This window comes from Sturnus vulgaris, unplaced genomic scaffold (genome assembly GCF_052056855.1).
Source record: "Sturnus vulgaris isolate bStuVul1 unplaced genomic scaffold, bStuVul1.hap1 Scaffold_192, whole genome shotgun sequence".
Taxonomy (NCBI): Eukaryota; Metazoa; Chordata; class Aves; order Passeriformes; family Sturnidae; genus Sturnus; species Sturnus vulgaris.
The window spans coordinates 1,361,383-1,383,389 of record NW_028276155.1 but is presented as its reverse complement, the minus strand read 5'-3'; the positions used below and the strand labels follow the sequence as shown (position 1 = coordinate 1,383,389).

At 47.2% G+C, this 22,007-nt stretch overlaps 1 pseudogene; it reads left to right on the top strand.

Annotated features, from left to right (window-relative positions):
- Nucleotides 1–9,273: 9,273 nt before the first annotated feature.
- LOC148218239 (28S ribosomal RNA) lies at nucleotides 9,274–15,361 on the top strand (annotated as a pseudogene).
- Nucleotides 15,362–22,007: the final 6,646 nt, after the last annotated feature.

Here is a 22,007-nt window from a genome sequence, read left to right as displayed (position 1 = left end):
GGTTTGTGCTGGGGCCCTGAACATCAGTCCCTGAGTGGGATCTGAAGAAACCTCTCAAGAACTCCAAGTCACAGTCAAGCTCCAAAGTTTCCTCAAGTTTTAATGGGTTCCACTGAGGGACACAACTGAGAAAGTGTCCCCAGGTTCCAGTTAGAGCAGGAAATTGGAGGCAGTGATGACAGGTGGGGACAAAGTGAAGCCAAATCTTGGTGCCCTGGACCACAGCAGGGTCTGGCCACCAAGGGCTGGGAGGAGACACCTTGTCCTGAGCCACTGGGGCCTCTTGGCACAGCCCCAGCAAGGCTGGCCACTGTCACCCCTTGTCCTGCCCTCAGCATCCCCCCACATCCCAGTGGCCTCAGGGATGTGCTGGGACGAGTCCCTGGGGAGCCTTGGTCAGGAGTGGCCCTGGGGGCTCCTTCATGCTCCCAGGGACTGCAGGTTTTTCAGAGGACTTTGGGTTTTGCTTTTGCCTTGGAGTCTCTGAGAGCTTTGTGGAACCATGGCCTCCAATTGTCTGCTTTAATTAATCTCTTGAGAGCCTCTGTTAGTAACAACAGTCTGTAAGGCTCATTAATGCTTCGAGGTACTTCAGTTTTTTAAGGCAGGTTTCTTATTCCTTTCCTCTCTGGGTCTCTGAGAGGTTTTTGGGCAATCCTGGCCTCCAGTTCTTTCCTTCAAGGAGTCCATGAGGAGCCTGTGTTGGGGATGGACTTTAGTGGGAACCATTAATGCTTTGAGACACTTTGGGCTTTTCTTCTGACTTGGACTCCTGGAAAAGTTTGTGCAATCTCCTCTCAGGCCCTGGGGTTGAAGGGCTCAGCACCAAATGCACCACGGGGCTGATTGGGATCAAGCAAGTCCTGACAAACCATTGCTCTCACTTGATTTCCCTCTGGTCTGGGGCAGCTCATTAAAAAGGTTTTCAACTCTATTTATGGAGAAGTTATTCAAAGAGCTTCTAAGAATTATGTATTCCTATTTTCAAGAGTGTATTTTATTACCATTCCCTTTAGAGCAGAGGTGATTGCAGCATTCTATGGTTGATATTGATCCAGGGTCTCTCATCACGAGGTCTGGCCTGCTCACAGAAGCTGTGCCTTGAGGTCTGACCCAGTGTGGAGAACCTTGCTCCACATTCTCCAACACCATCCTGTCTGTCCTCACTCACCTGGGACCTGCTTTGCTCGGAGAACTGGCTGCCCTCTGGCAAACAGTTGTTTTCATGTTTTTTTTGGAAGCAATCTAAAAATCCTGAGTTTCCCCACTGCAAAAAGACACACTCCTCAGTTGTGTGCCAAGCCCAAAGTGCCACCAAGAAGGTTCCCATTCCCCAAGGTAGATCCCTACAAGGATTATTTCAGACCTTTGGACTCCTTGGTTCCCTGAGGCCTTGCAGTGTCACAAAGGCCCCTTGGTTCCATCAGGTTCTGCACAGTCACAATGGAGATTGAGGTCCATTGGGTCCCATGGAGTCACAATGCTCTTTTTGGGTCTATGAGGCCTTGATCTGTTACAATGGGCATTTGGTTCCATGAGGTGCTGTACTCAACAATGGCCTCTGGAGTTCCAAAGTGTCACAACAGACCCTTGGTTCCATGAGGTTCCTCAATTTCAAAATGAAATCTTTGATTCCACGAGGCCCCACAGTGTCACAATAGCTCACAGGTTCCATGAGGCCCCTCAATGTCACTGTGGCCCCTTGGTCCCATGATTTTCCCCAGTGTCACAATGGTTCCTTGGCTCCACGTGGCCTCTCTGTGTCACAATGGACTCTTGGTTCCCAGGGGCTCTGCAGTGTCACAGGGGTTTCCTTGGTTCTGTGACATTCTGTAGTGTCACAATGGATGTTTGGTTCCATGTGCCCCACAGTGTCACAGGGGTCTCCTTTTTCCAGCAAACTCCACTGCCACGCCAAATGCCTGGGAAGAAGGAGGAGGGGACATTTGGAGTGATGGTTTTTGTCTTCCCAGGGCACAGTGACGTGGGGTGGGGCCCTGCTGTCCTGGAGATGGCTGAACACCGGCCTGCCCATGGAAGGGCTGAGAGACAACAACCTCTGTGCATGGAACTGCAACAGCAGAGAGCTCAGGCTGAAGGCTGGGTTTAACAGACTGTCACCAGCACAGGAACCATCAATGTGAGAGGAAAGATGTGTGCTCATGTCTTTACAAATCATTTGGTGGGTGAAGGGATGGGTGTTAAGGTGTTTGAAATGGGTCGTAACATTTCTACTGACTTTGGGCAGCAGGTTTGTTACCGGGCCCAGCCAGCTTGGCTCCTGACACAGACAAGGGTTTTCACTGGTTTGTACTGGTTTTTACCTATTTTCCTGGTTTGTACTTGTTATGAATGATGTTCTATTTTTTCCAATTTATCAAGCAACAAGATTAAATTTAATAGTAAGTTTTTAATAGTAACAAAAGGAATACAATCAAAGTATTGGAGATGAAACAATCAAAGTGCATATATTTAAGAATATACAAAATTTGGCAGTAAGTAATTTAGTATAATTGAGGTTCATATAAAGCATAAGCAAAACCGACCGGGGATACGGCGAGTGGCTCGCCATTCCTCACGTATCAAAGCATCCAGGCTAACAATCCCACTTATATACTGTAGGCTACAAAAGTTTCTAGAAAGCTCCTCCTAGTTTCTGTTCCTAAAAACTACGTAACTATACTGCACGGCGCATGCTCTACTAATGGGTTAGGGGGTCTCTCATCCTTTTGAGGGTCTTATTTCTGATGAAGGCTCGTCATCTTCATCAGCGACTGAGGTGTGACCTGCAGGTAGCGCAGGCGCCCTGTGTGACTGAGCAGATGTTTTCCATAACAAGACTTTAATTGAGTCCCATGCCTGGAATCGTCCCATTTTGGCCTATTTCAAGGTCAAAACTTTCTATTTCTAGATGCTGCTTGTCAGACCTACGTCCTTCTACTATTCTTGTTTGTTTCTCCTTCTTCGACTCCCAACATCTGGAAGATGTCCTTTGCCCTGTCTCACCCATCTCCCCCCTCACTCTGTAACAATTGTCTTCTATTGATCTAAATACAATTTTGTTAATATAGTTACAACTTAATTAGCACGAATCACATTTATCACAATTCCCCCATTTCTCTTTTTGATCATATTAATTCGTGCTCTAAAAAGTTGCTACTTGGTATTGTCTATATTTCTTCATACTAGCCTCCAATTTTTCTAACATTTCTCATGTGGCATCCAGCTTTTCACACTCCTTCTCAAATTTGGTTAACATTTCTCATGCCAGTCACTATTTTCTTGATCTTTCTCCCTCGAGTGCAAGTGGATTGTGCTTTCAGTACCATCAAGGAATTTAATTTCCCTTTTGCTGTTGATTCTAGATCCATGGGCATGGCTGTAAGTTGCATTCCTTGAATTATTGAGTGGATTAGTTTGATTAGACAGGATATCATGCAAGGTAGAAACAATAGTTCTAAAACAGAACATAATAGCATGAATCCCAATTTTTTTTTTCATTACACGCCTCCAGAAAGTTTATCCCACCAATCAGCTTTCAGAATTCCATTTTTGAAGTGGTACATGTGCCACTCTTAATTTTATCAGCAAGCTTTGTGATGGCCTCCCCATGATCATCTATTTCCACACAGCACTCAGATTCATTAAACCTCCCACAAACTCTTCCTTCTTCTGCCCATGGATAGTCTAGGGCAATTTCTTGCATCAAATTTGCAAAAAGGTTTTTATTTGAAGTTGGCAAATCCCAGTCGCCATAGTGCTGTTTTAATTGTTTATAAACCTCATTCAGTTCCCTTAACTCTTTCCCTCTGATCTTTTCCTATCCTTTTTTTGTTTCTTTTTGTTTTTCAACTTCCATTATCATATTTTTCAAAACAAAAGAAAATTTTATATCTAGGACAAAGCTGATCATTGTTAGGATAAAGAGTTCACCCATTGAATCCTAAATTTCTTCTTACTTAATAGAATTTTTGACTTTTCACACAATTTTCTAAAAAGCTGGTACAATCGTAACAGGCAGCACTAACATGTGGCTGTGCCACAAAAACTGATTCCATCTTATCCTTGACCACAGGGATCAGGAATAGTTTGTTTCTTTACTGCTGGCTCTTGCATTGCTTGTCTTCTTGTAATTTGTTCCTGCATGGTCTGTTCTTTGCTCCATGCTGTCTTATAGTTTTAGCCAGTTGCCAGGGGTATTATAGTAAGCACAATGAAAATAATTCTCAGGAATTTTAACTTTCTACCTGTCTCAAGGCCCCTTGGGTTGCAGCCAAGGGCCGAGATGTCAATCTTCTCGGTAGCAAAGTTTTTATCCTGGAATTTTTTTCTCTTTGGTATCCTTGGCCTCATAAAGTTCGTATGAGCCATTTTAACTTTTTCTGTTCCAAAGATGCCGCAAAGTATTTGTAGTTCTGCAGCACTGCCTTATCTCTCTCCCTAGATTGATCAGCTATTTTTCTTAATCCACTAAAGCTCCGGAGATATGCCAACTACAAGATTTGTTTTTACACAACTTGTCTCGATGGTGTTCCAAAAAATCACTAAAAAATCCTTTCAAAGTTAACTGTTTACATGCACAACTTAAACAAACCAATTGTCTCTCTTTTTCTTTCACTATAGTTACTCTTCACCACAAATGAAAACAACAGGTACAAATAACACAAATTTGTGGACAACACTTTAAGCCATGGTTAGTAGATTCCCAGTGTGCTAATTGTTTTTGGGCCCTCTTAATAATAGGTGTTACCAGTCTCTTTTTCTGGAGTTGTAGTTCTTCTCAAATAAATCATTTAATGTTGACTGTTGGAGGCTCCTGAGAAAATTTTCAATCCTGCTGGGCTGTTCCCATTGGTCAACGAGGTGTCTGATTCTTTCCCATCAGAGCTGTTCTGCCTTCAGGTTCAATGAGGTTGCAGTTGGCAGCCAATTCAGGATGTCCAGACTTTGATAATGCACCTCTCAAAACAACTTTAAACTGGTATTTTAAACAGCATTGCCATAAAATAACATTTTTTAATCACACATACAAAAACCACATCCCCCCTTGGTCCCAAAGTACAGAGGTTCTATGCTAACTTTATATAGACTGTAGCCTTTTGGCACCCAGCACCCTCCTTAGCTTCACCATGGATTTATTACAATTTTCTTGAGTAATTTGTTTCTTAATTTCAAATATTCTTATACACCCATAAAATTGCTTTAAAAAATGGTCACAAAGTGCTCTGGTGCCCCAGTGAATCCCCCCATGCGAGCTGCCTGGGATCTGCTGGGCCAAAAGTCCTGGCACCGCTCTTTTAACATTGGGCAGAAGAATCCATCCTTCTTCCAGGGTTACCCCCAGCTTCTTCACAGCCTTCACTTCTGCCAAGGAAAAGCATGGTGCCCCACCCTGTGCTTCTGCTTCCCCAAAAGCCACACTCACACTGCTGCTTTCTCCCAGGGCTCCCCCCCTGCTTCATCATCAGCCAAATTGTTTCCTTTTATTTTATGATGCTTGTATCCCCAAATAGTCTGTTCTGTTGGTGTTGAATATTGAATTCTGCAGCTTTAAGACTGATTCCAGGAGTGAAAGAGGGGAGAAAAAGTGCAGGATTAGTTATGAGAAACTACAATGACTCCCCCACATTCCTACTCACAGACTTAGTTGTCTGAAGTGGACAGAGGGAGAGAACTCTCTTTTGCTTTTGGGTTAATTTTTTTTTTCTAACTAATTAAAGTTAAAAAGTTCCTTTTTTTTTTATTATTTTCTTGAATTATTCAATCCTGCTCTGCACTAAAAACCCAAGAAAGCACTGGAAGCTCACACTGTAGCCCACCAAGCCTGGCCTGGGCCATGGCATTTCCCAGCACCGAAGGAACTGATACCAGACTAAGTAAGTCAAGCTGCAACTCATAAAAAACTCTTTTGAATCTGTCATCTCTTTGAAACAACAAGAAGTTTTGCTGTTTAATATTGTTCATTTTTATACCAAAAAGTGTTTTGCCTGTTAAATAAACAGTTTTCTTTTTTTTTCTCTTTTCCCCACTTGTCTCCAAGGTAATATTTTTCCCCTAACCAACTAGAAAAGAAAGACTGCTTAAATTTGTTTACTAGAAAAACCTTATTTAAAAGTTTCCCCCCAAATTTACCCTAAACTAAAACAAAGTCCCTGTGTCTACTAAAAATATGATTTCTTCATTTTGAGAATCTACTTTCAGCTTTATCAAGGGCTCTTCTTTTGTTTCAGTCCTCATTAAATAAATGAGCCCCTGACCCTTCTAGTCTTCTTGAAGCATTTTTTTTATTTTGCTGCCTTTTTTTTCAGATTTTTTTTTTTATATGTCCTTTTTTTATTACAATAGAAAGAAATGGGTCCTGTACCCTTAGAGACAGGATAAGAATTTTGTAAATGTCCTTTTTTGTGACAAGAAAAGCACATAGGTCTTGTGTCCGCAGAAGTAGGACCTGATTTTTCTTTCTTCTTTTTATTCTTTCCTGATAAATTCTTTGTGTTTGTGGCTGCTTGTATTTCTTGGACTGCTGCCATTAGAATCCTGGCTTTTATTTTTTTTTTTCTCATCTCTTATAACATACACTTCGTGTCCTTCCTTTAACAACTCCTGAAGCCCCCTATCCTGCCAATTTTCTAATTTCTTCAGCTTTTTCCTGATGTCCCCCCAGGACATAGCTACAAATTGTGTTTTCAAAAGGACCTGCCCTGCTGGTGTATCGGGGTCCATGCTGGAGTATAATTGCAAATCCTTTCTTAGTCTCTCTAACCATTATGCTGGGGACTCATCTTTCCCTTGGTGTTCACTCAGAGATTTCCCTATGTTTTGTCCCCTTGGCACTGCTCCCCGAATTCCTTGGATAATCATCCAAATCCCTCATATTCTGCCTGTGTTCCACCTCCTGATTATTCCAATTTGGATCTGCCATAGGCCATTTCTGATCTCCCTGGTCTGGGCCCTGATGATCTCTATTCCAGGCCATTATTCCTGGCTGTCTAATCATTTCTCTCTTCCACTGTAAACAAGATTCCTAAAATAGACTGCAATTCCACCCAGGTGTAAATATTCGGCCCTAAAAACTGATCTAGTCTCTCTGCTACTCCAGTAGGATCTTCTAGCATTTTTCCCATCTCTTTTTTAAATTCCCTGATGTCCTCAGTGTTAAGGGGAGCACTCATGTAACCAATAGGTCCCTGTCCTGGGGCCAGATTTGCCATTGGAACCTCTCTAAGAGGGTATAATCTATCTTCCCTTCCTGCTCCCTTGTCCTTTTTGTCACTTTCTTCCTCATGTCCCCTTCTGCCTCTAGTTCTGTGTGCTACTGGCTCATCCTGCATAGGGGTTGTTGGGGGTTGAATTTTTCCCTTTTCTTCCTGTAGAATTTTTCCCATTGTTATGCTAAGTATTTGTGGCTACTCCCTAGCTAGTAACAGTTTCTCTTGAAGGGGTTAGGGAGAGGGGGAACACCAGAAAAGGAGAGGTGGGGCAGCTGCCTGCTCTCCCTGGCTCTCTCGCTCACTCGTGGAGTCGGAGGATGACGGCTGGTGCTGCTACCGAGCACCCTTCCCGCAATCCCAATGCCGGGAGCCACCTTCCTGCTGTCAGACATCGCTCTGCTGCCTTCCCACTTCACCCTCCTACCTCTGGACACTCTGCTGAGCACCACGACCGACACCATGAAGGGGGAGTCGCTCCCCCATCCCTCTCCCCCCTGGGCCACTGCCGCCATCACCCAGCCCTCTTCAACTGTGCAGGACCTGCCCTGCCCACAGCACCGGTAACTGAGCACAGGGACAGTGGGCCTGTGGCCAAAAAGGACTGGAACTGAGCTATACTGTTCTGTTTTGCTGTCAATTTTTATAGCTGTTGTTTCTTTTGTTTGCCTTGGTATATATATTAGTAAAGAACTGTTATTCCTACCCCCATATCTTTTGCCTGAGAGACCCTGATTTCAAAACTATAATAATTGGAAGGGAGGGGGTTGCACTCTCCATCTCAGGGAAGGGGCTCTTGCCTTTTCTTAGCAAATACCGGTTTTTCAAACCAAGACAGTTGGGCTTGACCACCAGGCTTGGCCAGGAATGGCAGGGTGGGGCAACCTCACAGCTCCAGGCACAGGGCAAACTGCTCTACTCAGCTCTGGCAGGACATAGCTGAATTTTGGCATGGCCTGGGTAGACGAGTCTTCCCTGGCCATCCTGGAAGTTTGCCAGGGGCTTGATTGTTTGAATTTCTGTGAGTTACATTATCCAAGTGCTGGCACCACCCCAGGGAAGCCTCAAACGTAACTGGCACAGGGCATTGCCCTGGCAGTGAAAATGTCTTGGCTGTGAGCAGCAGAGCAGAGAGAAAGCAACTGGCCCAGGCAGCTGCTGCCACAGGGACACAAACTCTCGTGCCCAGGACAGTCCCAGAGTGGCCATTAAGGGTTTTCAGATGGACACAGAGCAGTTGTAGAACATGTTGGGGAGAAAAGAATATTCTGTTCCAAGGAAGATGCAGAGAAAAAAGTCCTGTGCAGCTCATTTCCCATAGGAGGTGACACTGGTGTCCCAGAGGGAATTGGCCATGGCTTTAGGGACAGCAGTGCACATGGAGCCCTGGTGAAGCAGAGAGAAACTGAGCAGGAAGAAGTCCCTTGGGTGTATATTTGGTAGTTGCAGACTCTCACAGGGATGATGAGGCCGTTGCCCAGAAGGGCAGCCTGGGCGATGCCCAGGAAGAGCCCCAAGGGCAGGAGCTGCAGCTCTGGTGGGTCTGCAAAGGCCAGGAGGAGGAACTGGGTGCTGGAGCTGATGTTGGACAACTATTGGAGCAAATACTCAAACGAGAGCTTTGAAGGCCGAAGTGGAGCAGGGTTCCATGTGAACAGCAGTTGAACATGGGTCAGTCGGTCCTAAGCGATAGGCGAGCGCCGTTCCGAAAGGGAGGGCGATGGCCTCCGTTGCCCTCAGCTGATTGAAAGGGATTCGGGTTCAGATCCCCGAATCCGGAGTGGCAGAGACGGGCGCCGTGAGGTGCCCAGTGCGGTGACACAACCAATCCCGGAGAAGCCGGCGGGAGCCCCGGAGAGAGTTCTCTTTTCTTTGTGAAGGGATGGGCGCCCTGGAATGGGTTCGCCCTGAGAGAGGGGCCCACACCTTGGAAAGCGTCGTGGTTCTGTCGGCGTCCGGTGAGCTCTCGCTGCCCCATGAAAATCCGGGGGAGAGGGTGTAAGTCTCGCTCTGGGCCGTACCCATATCTGCAGCAGGTCTCCAAGGTGAACAGCCTCTGGCATGTTGGAACAATGCAGGTAGGGGAAGTCAGCAAGGCAGATCCTCAGGCTTAGGATTAGTTCTAAGGGCTGGGTTGGTCGGGCTGTGGTGAGAAGGGGGCTGGGTGAGCACTGTGGCTGGACGAGGCTCCGCACACAAGTAAGTGTGCTCCGCATGGCCTGCCCAGGTACTGGGGCATGTGCGTGTGTGGAGGTGAATCCGGATGCGCACTGGGCCCTTCCTGTGGATCACCCCAGCTTCAGCGAGTGCTGCTCGCCCCTCCCGTCCTGCCCTTCAGTGTGCCGTCATCGCCGTGTGCCACCGCCTTGTCAGTTCCCGCTGGCAGGGTTCACGCCGTTTGCGGCCGGCACGTGCGGCCATGGCTGGTGTCAGCCAAGCGATTCCTGCCGGGGAGGGTCTCTAGGGGGAATTCCCAGGCTGGCACCCCACCTCAGCCAGTGCCTAGCAGCCGGCTTAGAACTGATGCAGACCAGGGGAATCCGACTGTTTAATTAAAACAAAGCATCGCAAAGGCCCGAGGCGGGTGTTCACACGATGTGATTTCTGCCCAGTGCTCTGAATGTCAAAGTGAAGAAATTCAATGAAGCGCGGGTAAACAGTGGGAGTAACTATGACTCTCTGAGGGCAGCTTTAGAGAGTCAGGTTACAAACTGGGCTTGGCTGCGGAAGTCACACCTCCTCGTGGTCCCGCTGGACACCCATAAAGGGTGACCGAGTTGACTTCTGCCCCAGTGTCAGTGAGGGTGTCGTATCGGCCTCTACCTGTGGCTTGGATTCGCCACCCAGCGGTAGTCTCACAACTTTGCTGAAACCACAAATTAATTGGCACAGCTTCAGAGCTGCTGCCCAGAGCCTTGTCCACGGGCTACAGTTGGACACAGTTGGCAGTGTGGGAGAGGGCCACCTGCTGACTTTGACCACCCTCACTTGATCTTGACAGTTACTAGTTTTTACCAGTCTTGACAATGGTCCAACTACTGGCTTTGCGGTACATATCAATACCTACTCAGACAGACCCTTCAGATCTGTGGGTCCAAAAAGCCAACATTCCATCTGTTCCCCCTGCCATACACAATGATGAAGGATTCGATCTGGCGAGTTTGGAGTTTATGAACTCCACCTATTCTGACACAGGTAGACTCCATCTAGATATTGGTCAGGTGGGATTGGCTGATTTTCCTGAGCCGTATGAGACCTCGCCCATTGGGTTGGCTCAGGAACTTAACTCTGAGTGCAGAGTGAGAGCGAGTGAAGAGCCTAGTACACCCATTGCTCTTCAAAAAACCAATAAGGGCGAGCCATTACTAAAAACACCCGTTCTGTCCGTTAAGGATAAAGATCTGGCTTGTCCTAGTTGCGACATCCATTTCACCAGGATGTCAGGATTAGTCGAACATCTGCTGAGAAATCACGGAGAGAAAAAGATCATTTTCCAATGTCCGAAGTGCGGTAAACAAAATCTCAATTGCCGCAGCATACAATGTCATATCCCACGATGCAAAGGGACAGTGTGTTTGGTTCCAACAGGTGACTGGACGTGTGAGGTATGCCAGAGAAGTTTTAACTCCAAGATTGGCCTGGGACAACATAAGAGATTGATGCATCCCTTTGAGAGAAATAAAGAGCGAATTGTGGCCTCCCATCCAAAGGAAACATCACAGAGAGGGGCCCACAACAAGGTGTGGTCAGAGAGTGAGGAAGCGCTACTAAGACAGCTGATAACAGAGTATGCCGGGTGCAAGAATGTAAACCTAAGAATTGTGGAGCGATTGCCAACAAAAACAACTAAACAAATAAGGGATAAAAAACGCCTTTTGATAAAGGCCCCTTCCAAGCACTCACAAGAGGTGAAAGGACAGAAGTGCATGAGGTGAATTCTAGGATGGAAATGCATAAGGTGAATTCTAGGACGGAAGTGCAAAAAAAGGCCCCCCATGAGATGGAACTGCTGAGGGGAAATGAATTGAAGCTCCATTATCACGATGCCATCAGAGAGAAATAGGCGGTACACGAGTTACCCAACTGTCAAAGAGCCTTCAAGAAGGTTCTAAAGGGAAAAGACCCGCAAAAGGCAGTGAATAAGTGCTATAAGGAGGTCCTTGAGGGTCCAGAGAGTAATTGTCATGATGGAAAATCTTCCCAAAAAGCAAAGTCGAAGAAAGCCCGAAGACAGAAAGCATCCAAGTCAACTAACTGGATGCACAAGATAGCTATCAAAAGAGGGAAATATCTAAGATTCCAAAAAATGTTCCACTTACAGAGGGGAAGACTTGCAAGAATCATCCTGGATGATGTGGAAGATTTGCAATGCCAGATACCATCTAACACAGTCCACGCAGCGTTCAGATCCAGATGGGAAACAACCGTAGGGTTCAGGAGTCTTGACTCTTTCCCACCTCATGGGAAAGCTGATAACACCGCCTTTCAAGCTCTGATCACCCGGAAAGAGATTGAGAAAAACATCAAGGAAATGAGTAAGAGATCTGCTCCCGGGCCAGATAAGATTACTTTGGGTCATCTGCTTAAAAAGACACAAAGTTTTCTATGTTGATGGAGATCTTCAACCTCTGGCTTATATCTGGAACGATCCCCGATACACTGAGGGGCTGCCGGACAGTCCTAATCCCAAAATCCAGCAATGTTGCCAAGCTGGGTGACATCAACAACTGGAGGCCCATCACCATTTCATCTACGGTGCTGAGGTTGTTCTCCAGAATCATAACAGCAAGACTGGCCAAAGCGTGTCCCATTAACCCCAGACAAAAGGGGTTCACAAGGGCGTTGGGATGTTCAGAAAATCTCAAGCTCTTACAACTTGTGCTTAAGCATGCAAAAGGGGAGCACTGTGACCTCGGAGTTGTGTTTGTGGACATTGCAAAGGCTTTCGATACTGTCTCCCACCAGCATATCATCACGGGTCTTGAGCAAAGGGGAGTCGATCCCCATATTATCCATCTCATTAAAGACGTATAAAAACACAACCATGTATATCACTATGAAGAACGAACAGACCGAGTATCAACATCCTCTCAGGTCTAAAGCAAGGTGACCCCATGTCGCCCCTGCTGTTCAATCTGGCTCTTGACCCCCTGCTGTGCAAGTTGGAGAAAGAAGGTAAAGGGTTCCAGCGAGGCAAACTAAAAGTTACAGCAATGGCCTTCGACGATGACCTAGTACTACTCAGTAATTCCTGGGACAGTATGTGTGGGAACATCAAAATCCTGGAGACCTTCTGCAATCTATGGGACTCCAAACTCAGGGGAAGAAATGTTATGGATTCTACATCAGGCCAACTAAGGACTCGTATACCATCAATGATTGTCCGACTTGGCTCATCAAAGGTTCCCCGCTGAACATGATCAATCCAGGAAGCTCTGAAAAATATCTTGGTGTACAGGTCAGACTCTGGATTGTCAAGGAAAATGGAAGGATGGCTCCGTCGAACTGGGGAGGCACCACTCAAACCTCTACAAAAGATTGATATACTTCGGTCTTATACCATCCCAAGACTGATGGATCTGGCCGACCACACCGAGATCAAAGCTGGGCCCCTGAGTCTCTTGACTCGAGTATTCAGAACGCAGTCAAGGATTGGTTACATCTCCCACCGTGCACATACGATGCCATCCTATATTCAAGTTGCAGAGACGGTGGACTAGGCATCATCAAATTGGCGGCGCTGATCCCAAGTGTACAAGCGAGACGTCTACATTGATTGGCCCAAACATCTGACAAGGCCCTAAGAAAGTTTTTGAAGGGAGAAAACCTGGAGACGCTATATGAGAAGCTATGGATCAGAGCTGGAGGTGCGAAAGAAGCCATGCTGTCAATTTGGGAGCGTAGTACAATGATGACCATGGTCATGGGAAATGAGGACTTATCAGAATGGGAGGTCCCTGCTCCAAAAATTCATTACCAAAAACCATCTAATTGGAGAAAAACTGAATTTAAGAAATGGAAAAAGCTAGCATCACAGGGCCATGGAATTGAGATCTTTGAGGAAGACACCATCAGTAACAACTGGCGAAGGAACTACAGAGGCATACCTCATCGTAAACTGATCACCGGTCTGCAACTAAGGGCGAATGTCTACCCCACACGAGAATTCCTGGCCAGGGGTAGGAAAGAAAGTTATGCACGATCTTGCAGGCACTGTAAAGCAGAATACGAGTCAGCTGCCCATATCATTGGAACTTGCCTGATCACCCAGGACGCCAGGATCAAGCGGCACAACTCCATCTGTGACACCCTTAGTGCCGAAGCTAAAAAAGGAGGGTGGACCGTATTCCAGGAACCGCACATACGGGATGATAGCAATGAATTATTTAAACCTGATTTAATCTTTGTTAAGGACAGCAAGGCATTGGTGGTGGATGTGACTGTACGTTATGAACATGACAAGCGCTCTCTAAAGAGAGCAGCTGCGGAGAAGGTGACTAAATATCAACACCTTCTGCTGCAAATTCAAGACCTTACTAATGCCGCAGATGTCGAATTTATAGGCTTTCCCATTGGGGCGCGGGGAAAGTGGTACTCAAAGAACTCTGACATGCTACAGACTCTCGGTCTCTCTAAATCGAGGCTAGGGAAGACTGCAAGAGCCTTGGCACTCAGAGCGCTCTCTTCCTCTGTTGATATTGTTCACATCTTTGGGAGCAAAGCTCGTTCAATTGTTTCTGTTTTACCTAATAAAGTTGTCGACCCCTCCCCTCCTGTTGGTTGCGCTGGACAGTGAGAATTGGTTTGGGTGGGAGGGGTTCATCCTTCATAACTGCGTCTGGCCCCATAACAGCTTTTAGGCCCCAAATTCTGATTTGACTATAGGTGGACGGGCCACCTTTACTTAACTCGGAAGAGGAACATAGAACTCTGTATATGTTTATTATATAGCCAAATGCCTCGTCATCTAATTAGTGACGCGCATGAATGGATGAATGAGATTTCCACTGTCCCTACCTACTATCCAGTGAAACCACAGCCAAGGGAATGGGCTTGGCGGAATCAGCGGGGAAAGAAGACCCTGTTGAGCTTGACTCTAGTCTGGCGCTGTGAAGAGACATGAGAGGTGTAGAATGAGTGCAAGGCCAGGTGCGTGCTCGGCGGCGCGGGGCGACCCACCCGTCGGCGTCCCGGCCATCGGTGAAATACCACTACTCTGATCGTTTTTTCACTTACCCAGTGAGGCGGGGGGGTGAGCCCCAAGGGGGGCTCTCGTTTCTGGCGCCAAGCGGCCGGCGTGCACCGGCCGCAACCCGCTCCGGGGACAGCGGCAGGTGGGGAGTTTGACTGGGGCGGTACACCTGTCAAAGCGTAACGCAGGTGTCCTAAGGCAAGCTCAGGGAGGACGGAAACCTTCCGTGGAGCAGAAGGGCAAAAGCTTGCTTGAGCTTGATTTTCAGTACGAATACAGACCGTGAAAGTGGGGCCTCATGATCCTTCTGGCTTTTTGGGTTTCAAGCAGGAAGTGTCAGAGAAGTTTCCACAGGGATAACTGGCTTTTCGCGGCCAAGCATTCATAGCAACGTCGCTTTTTGATCCTTCAATGTCAGCTCTTCCTATCATTGTGAAGCAGAATTCACCAAGCGTTGGATTGTTCACCCACTAATAGGGAACGTGAGCTGGGTTTAGACCGTTGTGAGACAGGTTAGTTCTACCCTACTGATGATGTGTTGTTGCAATAGTGATCCTGCTCAGTACGAGAGGAACCGCACGTTCAGACCCCTGGTGCGTGCGCTTGGCTGAGGAGCCACAGGCGCGAGGCTACCATCTGCGGGCTTATGACTGAACGCCTCTAAGTCAGAATCCCGCCTAGACATAGCGATACTGCAGCGCCGCCGACGCCTCGGTGGGCTCGCGATAGCCGTCCGCCCGCCCATCCGCGGGCGGGCCCAGTGAGGAGCGCCGCTCGTGGTTGGGAGCCAGAGGGGCGGACGGATGCGGTGCTGCCTCTCCCCCATCACGTACCGCATGATCGTGGGGCACTCGGCGCTAAATCATTCGTAGACGACCTGATTCTGGGTCAGGGTTTCGTACGTAGCAGAGCACCTCACTCGCTGCGATCTATTGAGAATCAGCCCTCGATACAAGCTTTTGTCGCTCGAAACGGGCCGGCCGGCCCGCCGCTCGGGTGCGGCACGCTTCCTTCCTTCCTTCCTTGCTTCCTCCAAGGGCTCTCTCAGCGGGCCGGGGCCGACAGGCGGCCCCGGTAGCGAGGGCGCGCGCAGGGCGCCCCTCGCTCTCGCAGGTCCGCCTTAGCGCCCTCCTCCACGCGGGTCCCAGGCCTGATACGCGGAGTCCGGGGGCCGGGCAGCAAGCCAAGGGCTGCGTGCTGCGCCGCCAGCCAGAAAGAGAGAGAGGCCCCGCCGGCCACGCGGCCTCGACTTCCCTGCGCGCAGGTCCCAGACCCAATACGCGGTGCGGGGGCTTGGCTTGGCGGGTTTCCCTTCACCGTGCGCATGTGGGGTGCGAGGGGGATCTGTTTGCTGCCATCTCCAGGCGGCAAGGTAGACCTGGTGTCGGCCGGGGCAGGAGCCCAGGGACCTGGGCCCGAGGCCGGGGACCAGGGCGCAACGTGCCACGCCCATCATGCCGCGTCCACAAACGTGGTTGGTCGGCGTTTGGGAGGCCAAGAGGGTGGCATGCGGAGCCCAGTCCGGTGCCTTGCCGTCCTGGTGGGTGCTGGGTAGACCGGGTGCCCTGGACCGGACTTCGCCACCTGGTGAGGGGAAAGAGGGTAGACCGATTGCCACCGCCAGGTCTCAGTCTTTGGCGGCCTGTTGCGAGGTAGACCGGCAGCCTTGCGCTTCCCTTCGTACCTGGCGGCCGAGAGGTGGGTTGACCGGTTGCCCTCGGCCGGCCTTGGTCTATAGCAGGCTATTGCCGGGTAGACCTGTTGCCCTCTGCCGGTCTTAGTCTCTGGCCGCCCACTGCGGGGTAGACCTCTTACCGTCGGCCGGCCTTGCCGCCCGGCCGCCACGCGATGGCGCCCCGTCTCTTCCATCGGTCGCGCGGCCTCCTTGTCGTCTCTGCAGCGGCGAGCACGCCTTCGGCGGTCGGCCTGCACGTCCGGCAGGCCCGCGGGCACTGGCAGCCCCGCAGGCAGCCCTGCTCACGCGTGTTCTTCCCCCCGGCGAAAGGCGGGACGTGAAGGCGGGCGACTTTCGGTCCCAGCCGTGCCCAGGTGTCCCTGCCGGCTCCGTGCGCCAGCATCCACTGGCGAGCTCCGCCGGCCTCTTCCCCAGCCGCGGCCCCTGTCCGCTCCGCCGTCATGGTGCCGGCACCCCGCTTCCCCAAGCACTCCCCGAGAGCAGCCGGCAGCGTTACCGCACCCCCTCCCCGTGCTCGAATGGACCGCGGCCCTGCTCCGGGCTTCATTTCTGCAGCGCTCGCTCGCTCCCTCCATCCCCCCCCCCGGCCGCCCGCCCGCCCGCCGCGCTGCCGCCCTGCCGCAGGCTTGAGCGGCGCCGGGGCTGAGCAGGAAGGAACGCCACCAAACCAAAAGGCTCAGAGAAAGCTGAACAGAAAGCTTCTTTGACCAGGGACAGACGGAGCCAATCATCCCGCCGCCTCCTGCAGCCCGCCGCCATCCCTGCTTCTGCACCAGGCTCTCAGCCTGCTGGTCTCAACATCAGCCCCCTCACCTCCCTGCTGCTGCCGCTGCCGCTGCCGCTCCGTGAACTGCCCGGTGGGACCCTGGGCGGGGGCGGGAAAAGTCTGAAGATGGCGCCAGGGAGGCTGATGGTGGGGGGCGGGGTCGCTCCCAGAGTTAATGGGCAGCCAGAAGAAGATGGGACAGGGGACAGGGAGAGGGCATGAGAGAGGGTGTGGGGGGGTGTCTGTGTGTGTATCTGTGTGTCTGTGTGTGTCTGTGTGTCTGTGTGGCGGTGTGTCTGTGTATCTGTGTGTCTGTGTGTCTGTATCTGTGTGTCGGTCTGAGGGGGTGGCGTCGGAGTGCGAGTGTGTGGAGTGGGTGTGTGAGTCACTGTGTCTGTCTCTCTCTCTGTGTGAATGCAGACCGAGGGCTGGCGGCTTCATGCTGGCCTCGGGCGCCTCGACAGCGAGCCCTCACGGCCCCCCAAACCCGCGCCGAGGCCCCAAGAGCTCTGCGGAGCTGCCGGTCGCCCCGCTGCAGCCTCCTCTGTGGGGCGGGAAGGGACAGGGCGAGTTGTGCCAGGGAGCGGCGGCTTTGGGGCGAGTTTCGCTGCACGTACGTGCTTCCCCTGGCTGTGCTGCGGCCCGTGAGGTTCTGTTTTGTGGGGGGGGCTCTGCAGGTAGGGTCTCTGGGGGACGGGGAAAGGGGGGGGTTGTGGAGACAGTGTTTGGGTGGGTCAGTGTGTCAGCAGGGCGAGAACAGGACACAGGCTGCCCGTCAGCTCGGCTAGGAGTGGTCTGGGAACAAAGGGAACACAAATAAGATTTGGCTAGAATTTTATTTTCCAGAAAATATTTTTGTTCGAAGCAATGTGATAAATGTGATTCGTGCTAATTAAGTTGTAACTATATTAACAAAATTGTATTTAGATCAATAGAAGACAATTGTTACAGAGTGAGGGGTGGAGATGGGTGATACAGGATAAAAGACATCTTCCAGATGTTGGGAGTCGAAGAAGGAGGTTGGAAGAAAGTCAGATAAGAATAGTAGAAGGACGTAGGTCTGATAAGCGGCATCTAGAAATACAGCTTCAACCTTGAAGCTGTCAAAAATGGGATGATTCCAAGCATGGGACTTAATTAGAGTCATGTTATGGAAAACATCTGCTCAGTCACACAGGGCGCCTGCGCTACCTGCAGGTCACACCTCGGTCACTGATGAAGACGATGAGCCTCTTAGAGAGGTTCCAATGGCAAATCTGGCCCCAGGACAGGGACCTATTAGTTACGTGAGTGTTTCCCCTGAATACTAGGAACTTTAGGAAATTTAAGAAAGAAATGGGCAGGATGCCAGAAGATCATATGGAGGTAGCAAAGAAACTAGATCAGTTATTAGGACTGAATATTTACACCTGAGTGGAATTGCAGTCTATTTTAGAAATCTTGTTTACAGTGGAAGAAAGAAATGATTAGATAGTCAGGAATATAGGCTTAGAATAGAGATCATTAGAAGCCAAACCAAAGAGATCAGAAATGGCCTATGGCAGATCCAAATTGGAATAATCAGGAGGTAGAACATAGGCAAAATATGAGAGATTTCAGGTAAATGATTATCCAAGGTATTCAGGAAGCAATGCCCAGAGGACAAAATATAGGGAAATCTCTGAGTGAGCACCAAGGGAAAGATGAATGCCTGGCAGAATGGTTAAAAAAAAAAAAAAAAAAAAAAAGGATTTGCAGTTATACTCAAGCATAGACCCCGATACACCAGCAGGGCAGGTCCTTTTGAAAACACAATTTGTAGCTAAGTCTTAGCGGGGGGACATCAGAAAAAAAGTTAGAAAAATTGGAAAATAGCAGGATAGGAGCTTCAGGAGTTGTTAAAGGAAGCACAAGAAGCGTATGTTCAGAGAGATGAGGAAAAGAAAATTAAAGCCAGGATTCTAACAACAGCAATCCAAGAAATACAAGCAGCCATAAACACAAAGAATTTATCAGGAAAGAATAAAAAGAAGAAAGAAAAATCAGGTCCTGCTTCTGAGGACACAAGACCTATGTGCTTTTCTTGTCACAAAAAAAGGACATACACACAAAAAAAAAAATATATTAATTCAAGAAAACTAAGGGGGGGTCAGAGGCTCATTTATTTATTATGAACCAAAATACCAGAAGACCCCTTGATAAAGCTGAAAGTAGATTCTCAAAATGAAGAAATAATATTTTTAGTAGACACAAGGACTTTGTTTTAGTTTAAGGTAAATTTAGAAAGAAACTTTTGAATAGAATTTTTCTGGGAAACAAATTTAAGCAATCTCTTTTTTAATTAGTTAGAGAAAAAAAAATATTTCCTCAGAGAGAAGTGAGAAAAATAACTATTTATTTAACAGGCAAAACACTTTTCAGTATAAAAATGAACAATATTAAACAACAAAACTTCTTATTGTTTCAAAAAGATGACAGATTCAAAAGAAGGTTTTTTTTGTAAGTTGCAGCTTAACTTACTTAGTCTGGTATCAGTTCCTTCAGTGCTGGGAAATGCCTTGGCCCAGGCCAGGCTAGGTGAGCTACAGTGTGAGCTTCCAAAGCTTTCTTGGGTTTTTAGTGCAGAGCAAAATTGAATAATTCAAGGAAAAAAAAAAAAAAAAGAAGAAAAACAGACTCCAGGGAATTTTTTACTTTAATTGGTTAAGAAGAAAAAAAAAAACCTAACCAAAAAGCAAAAGAGAGTTCTCTCCCGCTGTCCACTGCAGACAACTAGGTCTGTGAGCAGGAATGAGGGGGAGTCAGTGTAGTTTCTGATAACTAATTCTGCACTTTTTCTCTCCTCTTTCACTCCTGGAATCAGTCTTAAAGCTGCAGAATTCAATATTCAACACCAACTGAACAGACTATTTCAAGCATCGTAAAATAAAAAGAAACAATTTAGCTGATAATAAAGCAGGGGGGAGCCCTAGGAAAAAACGGCAGTGTGAGTGTGGCTTTTCGGGAAGCAAAAGCACAGGGTGGGGCAACATGCTTTTCCTTGGCAGAAGTGGAGGCTGTGAAGAAGCTGGGGGTAACCCTGAAAAAAGGATGAATTCTTCTGCCCAACAGTAAAAGAGTGGTGCCAGGACTTTTGGCCCAACAGATCCCAGACAGTTCACATGGGGGGATTCACTGGGGCACGAGAGCACTTTGTGACCATTTTTGTAAAATTTTATTAAAAAAAACCAAATTACTCAAAAAAAATTGTAATAAATCAAATGAAACTAAGGAGAGTACTGGGTGCCAAAAGCTACAGTCCATATAGAGTTAGCATAGAACCACTGTACTTTGGGACCAAGGGAGAATGTGATTTTTGTATGTGCAGTGAAAAAAAATATTATTTTACTGCTGTTTGAAATACCAGTTTAAAGTTGTTTTAAAAGGTGCATTATCAAAGTCTGGACATCCTGAATTAGCTGCCAACTGCAACCTCATTGAACCTGAAGGCAGAACAGTGCTGATGAGAAAGAATCAGACACCTCGTTGATCAATGAAAACAGCCCAGGAGGATTGAAAAATTTCTCCAAGAGCCTCCAACAAACATTAACTGATTTATTTGAAGAACTACAACTCCAGAAAAAGAGACTGGTAACACCTGTTATTAAGAGGGTCAAAAACATAATTAACACACTGGGAAGGTACTAACCATGGCTTAAAGTGTTGTCCATAAATTTGTGTTATTTGTACCTATTGTTTTAATTTGTAGTAAAAAGTAACTAGAGTGGAAAAAAAAAAAAAAAGATAATTGGTTAGTTTAAGTTGTGTATGTAAACAGCTAACTTTAAAAAAAAAAAAAAAATTTAGTAATTTTTTTATGGAATGCTATTGGGACAAGTTATGTGAAAACAAATCTTGTAGTTGGCATATCTCCGGAGCTTTAGTGGATTAGGAAAAATAGCTGATCAATCTAAGGAGAAAGATAAGGCAGTGCTGCAGAACTACGAATACTTTGTGCCATCTTTGGGAAAAAAAAAAAAAAAAAAAAAGTTAAAATAGCTCATACGAACCTTATGAGGCCAAGGGTAACAAAAAGAAACAAATCCCAGGATAAAAACTTTGCTACCAAGAAGATTGACATCTCGGCCCTTGGCTGCAACCCAAGGGGCCTTGAGACAGGTAGAAAGTTAAAATTCCTGAGAATTATTTTCATTGTGCTTACTATAATACCCCTGGCAACTGGCTAAAACCATAAGACAGCATGGAGCAAAAAAGAACAGACCATACAGGAACAAATTACAAGAAGACAAGCAATGCAAGAGCCAGCAGTAAAGAAACAAACTATTCCTGATCCCTGTGGGTCAAGGATAAGATGGAATCATTTTTTGTGGCACATTCACATGTTACTGCTGCCTGTTATGACTGTACCAGCTTTTTAGAAAATTGTGTGAAAAGTCCAAAATTCTATTGAGTAAGAAGAAATTTAGGATTCAATGGGTGAACTCCTTATCCTAACAATAATCAACTTTGTCCTAGATATAAAATTTTCTTTTGTTTTGAAAAATATAATAATGGAAGTTAAAAAACAAAAAGAAACAAAAAAAAAAGATAGGAAAAGATCAAAAGGAAAAAGTTAAGAAAATTGAATAAGCTGTATAAACAATTAAAACAGCACTATAACGACTGGGATTTGCCAACTTCAAACAAAAATTTGTTTGTAGATCTAATGCAAGAAATTGCCACAGAATTGAGATTATCTAAATGTTTTGTTTGTGGAGGACTTAGAATGGCTGAAAGATGGCCATGGAGAGGTGAGGGTTTGGCTCCAGAACAATTTTTAAAATGAAATCATACACAAATTTCTAAGACCCTAAAACGGCCTGAAAGCTGGGTCCTGAGTCATCAAGTCATTGGGACAGTTTGTATAACTCGGGAAGGGAGAAAATACACTGAAGTGGTAGGATATACTCCTTGCCTATCTACTTTAGTAGTAAATTCAGACAATAACACAAAGACCTGGCAACCCAAGAGTCCTACTGGATATTGGGGAATAGCAAAAGAAATGAATTGCAAGTGGAATAATCAAACTGATTTGTTCTGGCATAACAGTTCTGGAGCTAACCCCTACCAAGCCATAAAAGACTTGAAATCTTATTAGGAACAACCAGAAAATACAAAAAAAAAAAT